The sequence below is a fragment of the Mytilus edulis genome, chromosome 14 (assembly GCF_963676685.1).
Source record: "Mytilus edulis chromosome 14, xbMytEdul2.2, whole genome shotgun sequence".
NCBI classification, from domain to species: Eukaryota; Metazoa; Mollusca; class Bivalvia; order Mytilida; family Mytilidae; genus Mytilus; species Mytilus edulis.
The window spans coordinates 45,562,829-45,574,653 of record NC_092357.1 but is presented as its reverse complement, the minus strand read 5'-3'; positions in this window follow the sequence as shown (position 1 = coordinate 45,574,653).

Sequence of the window (11,825 nt, the reverse complement as noted above, 5' to 3'; positions counted from 1 at the left end):
CAAAGTAGGCAAAATTAGAGAATTAATAGTTTTGCCCATCATTCTCTTAATTGTATTCCATACTTGCCCTATATTATTATTATTATTCAAGCCACTGCAGAAGGTTTCCCAATATTGTTGCTGTGTTAATTTAATAGTACTTCTACATTCCTTTTCTTTTTCTTTGTATAATAAATAATCATGTCCACCCCCCGTATGTCTGGCCTTGTTACGAGCTTTATTGCGTTCTTTTACCACCAATGTACAGTTTTCATTCCACCAGGGTACTTCTGGTTTATTATTTTTCCTTCTTTTCTTAGAAGGGATGTGCTCACCAGCAATTTTAATGATAGTGTTAGTGAGATGAGTACATGATTCATTAATATTGTCAGTAACCATGTTCTCACTAAGTTGTTTATGACATGAGCTGGCGAACCCATCCCAATCAGCTTTTTTATAGTTCCAAATCAACTCTTGTTCGCTGTTTGAACAAGACGAGGTTTGATTCAATGTTAATTGTATTACAAAATGGTCACTACCATATAAAGATTTATTATCTACTGTCCACGTTATTTGATGTGCTAACTGTACACTAGACATTGATATATCAATACATGACAATTGTAGATCGGAGGGGTTTTGTCTAGTACCTGATCCATCATTTAACACTATAATATTATTGGTACTAATAGCATTGTGCAATGAGTTACCTTTAGTGTCAGTTTTATTACTACCCCATAGATAATGATGAGCATTAAAGTCACCACAGATAATAAATTTACCATCAATTTGATTCAAGAGATTTATATAATCATCTTCTTTTGTGTCTCTTGATGCATCATAAAGGCTAATAATGGTGACCATATCACTGTTTATTAATATTTGAATTACAGAAGTTTCAAATTTTGAGTTTATTTCTTTCTTAGAGTATGGGATGTCTACTCTGACATATATAGCAGTGCCACCCCCCTTTATACCGTCTCTAACTGAGAAATCTGCAACTGTGTAACCGTTAATTTCAATTAGATCAGTTTCACTTTTAAACCAAGTTTCTTGTAGACATATTACATCTGGATAAGTAGAGGAATTTGATAAATTCCATATATATTCTGGACCATTGCTATGAAAGCTATGGCAATTCCACTGATGTATGACAAATGAACTAGTCATTATTGTTAATAATATAATTATAAAATACATAATGTTAGTAATGATGTTCTTCAAATTAATACTCTTTAAGTATATATATATATATATATAATTTTGAATTTTATATTCTGATGGACTGGCTTTTCTCAATATAATGATTCATTTGATCTGTGTCAACATTAGACAAGTTTAGAGTTTTGGCCACTTCACTGATGTACTTTACTACATTCTCAACTGTAATTCTCTCCTTTGGAGCATTAATTATATGAGTTATTGCAACAGTCATTATAGATACCATTTGGGAAGCAGTAATATTTGCTTCACCCAATATGGTTTTTTTGTGGGTTTTTGTTTTACTGATATGTTGCTTATTTAATTCTTTCTCAACAACAAAGGTCTTGGTGTCTTCACCTTTTACAATTTTAGTGGCTTCACCAACTGATATCTTTAATTCTTTGCTCTTTTTGAGAGCTTTTTGTTTTTCCACTCTTTTAGGGCAATCTTTGGAGTTAGACTGATGAGGACCTTTACAGTTTACACACACTGCTGTATCAGAATTACACTGACCTTCATGTCTTAAACTACACTTTACACATGCTTTTTCCCTTTTACAATTTGTGGCCACATGGCCAAACTGTTGGCAATTATAGCACTGGATTGGCTTGGGTACAAAAAGTTTGACTCTGTACTTTAGAAACCCAATGCATACAGATGTTGGCATTTGTGGTGTGCTAAAGAACAATTTTATAGTTCTAGATGGTGCTCTTTTGGCTTGTTCTTTGTCATAATATGTAAGCCTTATGGCTTTTGTGACCCCATATTTATTTAATGCATATTTAATGTCTTCCTCAGAATATTCCTGAGGTACATTATATATGCATCCTTGTGAGCTCAGAAGACTTTGTGGTTTAGAGCACTTGACTTGCCATTCACCTAGCTGAGTCGCTTTCATCAGTTGTTTTAGTTGCATACCATCCATACAGTTTACAATAATGTTACCAGATCTTATTGGTCTAATATTTTTAACAATTCCATACTCCTTTGAAATATTTTTTTGAATTTTGATGGGATTTTCTTCTGCTAGCCGAACACCTCTAGCACTGATAATAATATGCTGGTTATCGGGGACAGAGGGTCGAGGGGCATTGCGTAAAGGTCTATATCGGACTGTGGCTGGGGTTTGGATTGCATGTGCATAACTTTTATTTGGACTAGGGGTTGCAAATTTGCGTTTCTTGCTCTCTCTTTCTATAGAATTATCAGACATACCTCTTGTGGAGAAGTCAGACTCATAGCCTCTGCCTACTGAAGAGCTTTCTTCAACAGATTCAAAACAGTCGGACTCCGCCATTTTGTTTGTACTCACAGTATACAAACAAGAAAAAAAAATCAAAGTTTTTACGACTAATGTAGTAAAGAACTTACGAAAAATAGCTATACTCTACAGAATAATTGTCTTAGGAAGACGTACAATCTATTTCATAAATGAATACCTCAATAGACTATCAATAAATTGATTTCAAAACAGATTCTTCTCTCAGTGAAAAAAAAACCGCCGATTGATCCGGGACTCGCCGACCCGATTCACAATTAACAAGAGTGTTTATATTTTTATAAAGATGGTTAAGTGAGACTTAGGCCATAACCTTATGCACAAATTTGCTGTACCATATGGCTGTAAAAGTTTCAAGCTTCAGGTGTATCTTGACTTGCTACATGCCTTTATCATGTTTATGTCGTTTATCGTTTTTTGTTCCGTAATGAGGTAACAAAAAAAAAGAGCTGCATTTTGCTTCACATATTCTAAACGCTAAAAAATGTTAAAAAAGACACCAACACTTTGACTCAGCAAAAGGTAATTCGATCAATCAGTAATCAGAAGACTCTGGACTATGAATCTTAGAAAAGACTGCCCTGAGAACATTTTCATATCAAACAATTAGAATCACGAAATTGCAACGATAAACAACAAAATCGAACAGCACACCTATACCATAGTCCCGATACTCAAGAAGTATATATATTTTGCAATATAAAACTCTGAAATCATATTTTTCTTATTTACACAAGAAGCCACGGAACAAGCTATTTACAAGTATAAATAATAAAGTAAATACATTTTATGTGGTCATATTTTTTATTATACACATTCAAATAGCTACATGTTTGAAGAAGTGTTACATATTTGGCATCACATTCTGATCAAACCTTATTTTGATAAATATAAATCTAGACAAACTGAAAACGTGTTCTTTATATTTCTATAGATATAGGAAGATATGGTGTGAGTGCCAATGAGACAACTCTCCATACAAATAACAATTTAAAAAGTAAACCATTTTTATACGACCGCAAAAATTTTAATTTTTCGACGTATATTGCTATCACGTTGGCGTCATCCTGCGTCGTCGTCGTCGTCGTCGTGTGAATATTTTTAGTTTTCGCACTCTAACTTTAGTAAAAGTGAATAAAAATCTATGAAATTTTAACACAAGGTTTATGACCACAACATTTTAGGAATTAGGGGCCAAAAAGGACCCAAATAAGCATTTTCTTGGTTTTCGCACTATAACTTTAGTTTAAGTAAATAGAAATTTATGAAATTTTGACACAAGGTTTATGACCACAAAAGGAAGGTTGGGATAGTTTTTGGGAGTTTTGGTTTTAACAGTTTAGGAATTAGGGACCAAAAAAGGGCCCAAATAAGCATTATTCTTGGTTTTCGCACAATAACTTTAGTATAAGTAAATAGAAATCAATGAAATTTAAACAGAAGGTTTATGACCACAAAAGGAAGGTTGGGATTGATTTTGGGAGTTGAGGTCCGAACAGTTTCGGAATTAGGAGCCAAAAAGGGGCCCACATAAGCATTTGTCTTGGTTTTTGCACCATAACTTTAGTATAAGTACATAGAAATCTATGAAATTTAAACACAAGGTTTATGACCATAAAATTTTTGGTCCCGTTTTCAAACTGGTCTACATTAAGGTCCAAAGGGTTAAAAATTAAACTTTGTTTGATTTTGACAAAAATTGAATCCTTGGGGTTCTTTGATATGCTGACTCTAAAAATGTACTTAGATTTTTTATTATTGGCCCAGTTTTCAAGTTGGTCCAAATCGGGGTCCAAAATTAAACTTTGTTTGATTTCATCAAAAATTGAATAATTGGGGTTCTTTGATATGCCGATTCTAACTGTGTATGTAGATTCCTAATTTTTGGTCTCGTTTTCAAATTGGTCAACATAAAGGTCCAAAGGGTTCAAAATTAAACTTAGCTTGATTTTAACAAAAAATGAATTCTTGGGCTTCTTTGATATGCTGAATCTAATCATGTACTAAGATTTTTGATTATGGGCCCAGTTTTCAAGTTGGTCCAAATCAGGATCCAAAATTATTATATTAAGTATTGTGTAATAGCAAGAAATTTTCAATTGCAGAGTATTCAGCAATAGCAAGAAATCTTCAATTGCACAGTATTGTGCAATAGCAAGAAATGTTCAATTACACAGTATTGAGCAATAGCAAGAAATCTTCAATTGCACAGTATTGCGCAATAGCAAGAAATATTTAATTGCACAATATTGTGCAATAGCAAGAAATTTTCAATTGATTGGAGTTATCTTTCTTTGTCCAGAATAGTAGTTGAATCAACTTAAATCATTGTTTTATACAGTATACAATGTATATTCACTTTTACTACCAACTGATAAATTAAAACAATCTTTACCATTCAGTGATAACAAGCACTTGTTTTACATTTTAATATTTTATGATGTATTTAAATGAGTAGTTATTGCTATTTCGTCATTTTTTTTGAGAGGATTAATATTCAACAGCATAGTGAATTGCTCAAAGGCAAAACAGACATTTTAATTTCATTAGACCACATTCATTCTGTGTCAGACACCTATGCTGTGTCAACTATTTAATCACAAATTTAGAGCTGAATCCAGCTTGAAAAATGTGTCCATACTTGCCCCAACCGTTCAGGGTTCAACCTCTGCGGTCGTATAAAGCTGCGTCCTGCGAAGCTTTTGTTTTACATTAATTTATGATATCTTTTTTTCGAGAAGTCAGCGTATTGATGACATGTATATATATGTTCATTATTCGCCATACCCGGTTCCTCGTGAGAAGGGGCAACCAGGATAAGCAAATCTATTGATAAAAACCACAAAAATAAATGTAATGACTTTTGTGAATTGATTAATAGTTTTAGTGGACAAAAATAATACGACAAAACAAAGGAATAACAAATCATAATCAATGACATACACATGCTACATTTTATTTAAAAATAAGCATGTAAATTATTGAAAGAATAAGCGAACAAAAGTTTACAAAAAATAAACAATTGTGTACAAAAGTGAAAATATGTTTGTGTGCGGCGCGTGCGTGCCAATCAGCCGCTTCCCTATCCCACCAAGCATATCAAATGGGTTTAAGTTAAGGAAGAATGACCCGTGGTTCTTACATGATTAACTGAAACTGAATATAAACACAATTTAACAAAATAAAACGAGACGGCAACATAAGTTCAAATTAATTCGTCGTAATGAGTTAAACAAGACCATGTATGTATGCCAAAATGTGCATTAGTACATGTATCTGAAATGACTGATGGTCAAAACTCCATATCACCTCATAGCCAAACATCCACTCCAGTCCCTTGGTCTTTTTGGGACACGGTCTATCTGATGGCTCCCCGACTGTTCTTTTGGATTTTAATCTCTTCCCCTGAGCATTTAACGTACGATCGTATTTTCTATCCAAACGCGGTATCAGCTGTTTGAACTCTGTCGACACCCACGACAGAGGACGTGTAACGAAGATAGAATCGTCCTCAGAATCGGAATCTTCTGAGGACATGGTTTCAATCTCCAATGCTTACATGAACCTTTCCTCCTCCTTTGGATCATTTTTTTTCTTTCTTTTAGGGTTCTTCTTCTGTTGATAAGTTTCTGAGAAAAAGACACATATGTACAGTATACCCAGAAGATGGTGAAATAAGAATTTAAGTAAATACCACATGATGTATAATTTGGATTATTTCCCTTGCATGAATATCAACAAATGAAATTGAAATCGCTATACATAATGAATAATTAAGTATTGGTACCTTGTACAGTTGTTTTCGTATATAGCATAGGCGTATCACGGGGTCCCTTAACTCGGATTAAAAAACAAATAGTGGAATTTCAGGGTAAAATGAGTCCGCCCTCTTTAACAGATTTTAAAAAAGGCGCTCTCCTTTTATTCCGAAAAATCCGGACCCGTCTCTGAGTAAGCGATTTGTTAAAATGGTAATTTTCTCATTTACAAAAAAAATATATACAGATGAAAACCATGAATTAACCATAATATACGGAAAAGTTACATGAACCTTCAAATCTCTTAATCAAACTGCCTACAACAAATTGATTACGTTAATTCATTTGAATTCATCAAAAGCATCCAACATATAAGTTTCAATGTGTCTTTAATCAATATTTATTGAAATTCCTATCTTAAGAATAATGATCACCTATGTTTATTCCTAATTCAGATGACTAAAACTGTCTCAAGTGTTAATTTAGCACATACCCTGTGTTTTCGGCCATAGAGAACCATTTTTCTATTATGTTTTTCCTTTTTCCCTGTTAACTTCATTATCTCCTTCTGTTTAACAGAATTGAAATACGTTTCAATCCCACCTGCAGAAAAAAAAGAACTATGTGAAAATATCAAACCTAAAATTATTACTTCACTGTCAAAGCCTAAATGAAATAATAAAATAAAACCAGAATAACGCCTCGAAAACCTGTACAGTTTGAATGATAGGTCCATACATGTTACTCATTGATAAACAAACTGAGGAGGGTTGTGATCTCGCCAACATTTCAGGAGTCAGTGATTCATTGGTTTTCGTTTTTGGATATGTTACATATTTGTTTTTCGTTCATTTTCTGTTCATAAATTAGGCTGTTAGTTTTCTCGTTTGAATTGTTATACATTGTCATTTCGGGGCCTTTTATAGCTGATTATGCGGTATGGGCTTTACTCATTGTTGAAGTCCGTACGGTAACCTATAGTTGTTAATTTCTGTGTCATTTTTGTCTCTAGTGGAAAGTTGTCTATATCAAGATACATTTTGACTTTAATTCTAAAATATGTAGATATAACCACCAATAAAATGATATCAGATATAATTTATATACATATATATGGTGTGTACAATTGTTTCGTAAAAATACACTGCAAACCTTTAGAAGAATAATAGAAGATTTTTTTTAAAGTTAAGACGCAAACAAACGCTTTCAACGACAGCTTTGGAAAAAATCTCAATTATATTCGAACATGCATATACTGATTAAAAAATGAGTACATAAACTAAAAAATAAAAGGAAAGGAACTGCGCTTCTATTGCTGTTTACCATCTCGACATCAAAGTGATGCCTTCAAGACAGAGCTAGCCAAATCTGAGGCAAAATCTTACTTCCAGTTTGAAACGGATCTTTTTTTTAACCAAAAGACGGTCACGTGCCACATCTCAGAATTAAAAAAAGCGATGTAGTAATGCCAATTAATCAATTAGGGTAAAGAAAGAAATCGGATACTGTCATCAATTGACGGCCATATGATATTCATGGAGGAATTTGGGGATGATCGAATCATTCTTTTTACTTTTTACTAAGCGCGTTTATTTGATATTGTTTTTGTTTGCTTTTGTTGCTTTGTTTGTTTTGGTGTGGTTTTTTTTGGTGTTTGGTTGGATTTTTTTTTTTTTTGGGGGGGGGTCGTTTGAAAAAACGTAATTCCCAATCCACCATACACTCATAAGTTTAAGAAAACAAGTGATAAAACGTATTGGATAGGTAACTTTGGTCGTCTAAGGACTGTTACAAAATATTATAAGTATAAATGCTGCAGCTATAGATGTACTTACACCTGATCACGCCCTCTTCAACAGTTTGATGCTGACCCTTCACATAGATCAAAATCGCCTCTGTCATTGCTTTATTTTCTTATGAATTGCATCTATGAATATAAGAATATGTTCATCATTAATTTCCTTATTTTGAAACTAAACTCATATAGTTCGTTTATTATTACTTTAAACATACTTGTAACACAAAGAAAAAATGTGGACTAGTCTTCCTTGTCCTTTATAATAAAAAAAGAGAAATTGTCATTATAGGTGCATTTACGTTGCATACAGGGGACACTTTATTAAAAGGCGGGCTATACAGTTCATAAAAGGCAGAAACGTTTTGATTTGATAACAAAATATTTAAAAAAAAATAAATAAATAAAAAAAATAACATCCATCCGGACATTGCTATACTTTAGTTTGGTTTGGCAACATATATAGGTACAGCGACTCCTTGGACGCAATAGAACGACCATAAACAATCGGTATCAATATCATTGAATGAGGAATGATAAAACTACATTTGGCTTCATTTTGCAGGGAGATTATGGGAACCAAATTTTATAAAACTGTAAATAGTGGAATTTTTTTAATTGAATGAATATTTTATTTGCAAAAGCATATAGAACATGCTATGGCAATACATAATATATACATAATGTGACAACAGACTGGTAACAGACAACAATACCATAATAACAGACAAGTTGTAGCTAACCAATAATATCAGATCTAGCTTTCCATGCACTCTTCAAATAGTTACAGAGCTTAATTGTTAAAGATCTAGAATTAGCTTTCAACAAACAAGATAGTTTAAAAATAGTAGGCCATGAACAATAATAGTGTGGCAAAAACAATATTCTAATTGCCCTATATGCTGGACATACCAATACAAAATGGAATTCATTCTCAACACATTGCATGTTACAACATACACAAAGACGCATTTATCTTGGTATATAAAGGCAACAGTAGTATACCGCTGTTCAAAACTCATAAATCCATGGACAAAAATCAAAATCGGGGTAACAAACTAAAACCGAGGGAAACGCATTAAATATAAGAGGAGAACAACGACATAACACCGAAACGTAACACACACAGAAACGGACCAAGCATCAGACAAAACACCACGAGAATAACAAATATAACATGAAAACCAAATACATGAATTTGGGATAGACAAGTACCGTGCCACGTCTTATCTCAATTTCTCAAAAATAAGAGAAAACACAAACGACTCAACGTTAAAATGCAACACACACAGAAACGAACAATAATATAACAATGGCCATCTTCCTGACTTGGTACAGGACACTTTTAAAGGGGGAATAAAAGTGGTGGGTTGAACCTGGTTTTGTGGCATGCCAAACCTCGCACTTTAATGGCAAAGTTAAATATAACATTGAAATGACAACATATTATTACAGGACTACAATACAAATTAATAGAACATATTAGACAAAGAAAAACATGATTAATAGATAACAAAAAGCATCAGGTTTAAAATTCAGTACGCCAAAAACGCGCCTTGTCCACACAAGACTTACAAGTGACGCGCAGATATAAAAGATCGAAAATGAAAAAAGTACAAAGTTGTACAACACTGAAGATCAAAAGTTGAAAAGGTTTCGCCAAATACGGCATTGTTTTTATGCCCGGGATAAGAACATTCTTATTATATAGAACAATTCATGCTATTGCAAACAGTAAATCAGAGAAGCGACCAACTTCAACATTAAGTTTCAATGTACCACTTTGTAGTTTTGTAAGAATGTTAATATTATTAATGTTGATAAATATGCAGCAAAAAATTATGTTTTTTTTCTCAATTCATGACCATTTGATAAATATGCGTTATTTCTGAATAAAAATTGCATACATTTTTAGGTTACTTATAAAGTACAGAAATAACGAAATATTTAACAAAAAACAATTTGTGTTTATCTTTTAAAACAAAAAAGTTATGGCTTTCTTTCGAAAGAAAAATATGGCCTCAAATCCGAATTTTGAGCAAATATACAAAATTTCAACCATCTTTAACTCAAAAAGTAGAACATGAAGGTATTTCTAATATTACATATTTGATTTAATCAGGCAAAAAATAGCTATATAGAAATTTTCATCAAACTGTAAATACAGGATTAAAACTGTATCGTATGCCCTTAAAGTGACAGTTGTCTAAAGTTGAAATGAAGATTTCTTCAAACAAAAAGGTGACATCTGACCACGTTAGACAGGTAACCGCTGATTTGAGTTAGATTATATAAAGAGAAAAAGCGTTTGAGATGGCATGAAAGTGACAGTTATAGCCAGTTGACTGCTAAAACTAGTTGACCGGTAATGCAGGTTTTACTATATATAGTTTTTCCTCTTTCAAATAAGATGAATTATTTAACAATAGAAAAACACAAGTCACTTTTGAGCTGAATTGATTTACCAAACAGTGTTGCGTGATTTTGGTTTCTTGGATTTTGGATATTATATAACTTATCCCCCCCCCCCCCACTTATACTATCCGATAAATCTTTTATAAATCATGTTTATATTACATCTATGTTTCAGTTCCTTCACACCTATGACAAATTGGCAGGTCAGAGAGGACTTTTACTAGTGATTAATTTCAAATTTGCTGGTCAAAAGGAACGTACAGGTAACCATAAAAACAGTAATTATAGTAAAGGAGCTTGTGTGATCTCTTACTCTCTTACGATTCAATCAAGATATAATGCCAGACATCTCTATGTTAAAGTGTTCATATCAAAGTGTGTGTAAACTGTAAAACTAGAACTGTTCTAGCTCAAAGTCAATCTTTAGTCACCACTTTAGTTAACGATCTTGAACTTTTTAACATAGACCAAGCATATTGCCATATATTTTTTATATTTGCTAAACACATTGCATTTACAATTTTCACACAGATTAGTAACATGGGTTTTCTAAAAGTATTGATTGATCAGTAGACTGTGGTTAGTCCAAATTTGTGATTCTTAGGAATGAAGAATTTGGTATTTCATATAGATATTAAGTATTCAATTATATATAACTATCTGAAAAGGTGATGATCATAAATATACGTTCTTATCTTCTGTAAACACATTTGAATGGAATTCTTTATTTCTTTAAGCAGTTTATATTTTTTTCCCTACTTTCAGCCTCAGAGGAAGATGTTCGGAAATTACATACATTTTTCTCTGAACTCGACTATGACATTGTTTGTCAGTCTGATATGACTACAAATGAATTGAAAAGAAGCTTAGAAAAAATTAGATATGAGTACTTGACAAGGCAATCACACAAGTATCACTGTTTTATTTGTGTTATTATGAGTCATGGCAGCGAGGTGAGTAATAATTTACAGTATTCGTCATAATTATTGTAAGAATATTGCTACTTGTTCAAATGCTAGAATATATAGAATAGATAACATTTCAAGTGTCTATTAAATTTCAACAGAAAAAGACATTGGCATATCGAAAAAAAAGTAATCAAAATTGATCAGAAAAGGTACACAGAAAATGAACAAATACTGTACATGCTGTAATCTGCCTAATCCAACACCTGAGTATTCCAACATCCTGCTTTAACCAACACATTTTCTTGGTCTCAAAATTTGCCTATCCTTGCAAAAAACTCATGAGTATTCAGACACCCTGCTTAAACCTTGCATTCACATGGCTTATTGAAAGTGGTAATAAGTTTAAGCTAGACAATCTGGTGAATTCACTAAGGTAAACAACTCTACAAAAGAGTAAATAAAGGCAAAAGTAGTATACCGCTTTTCAA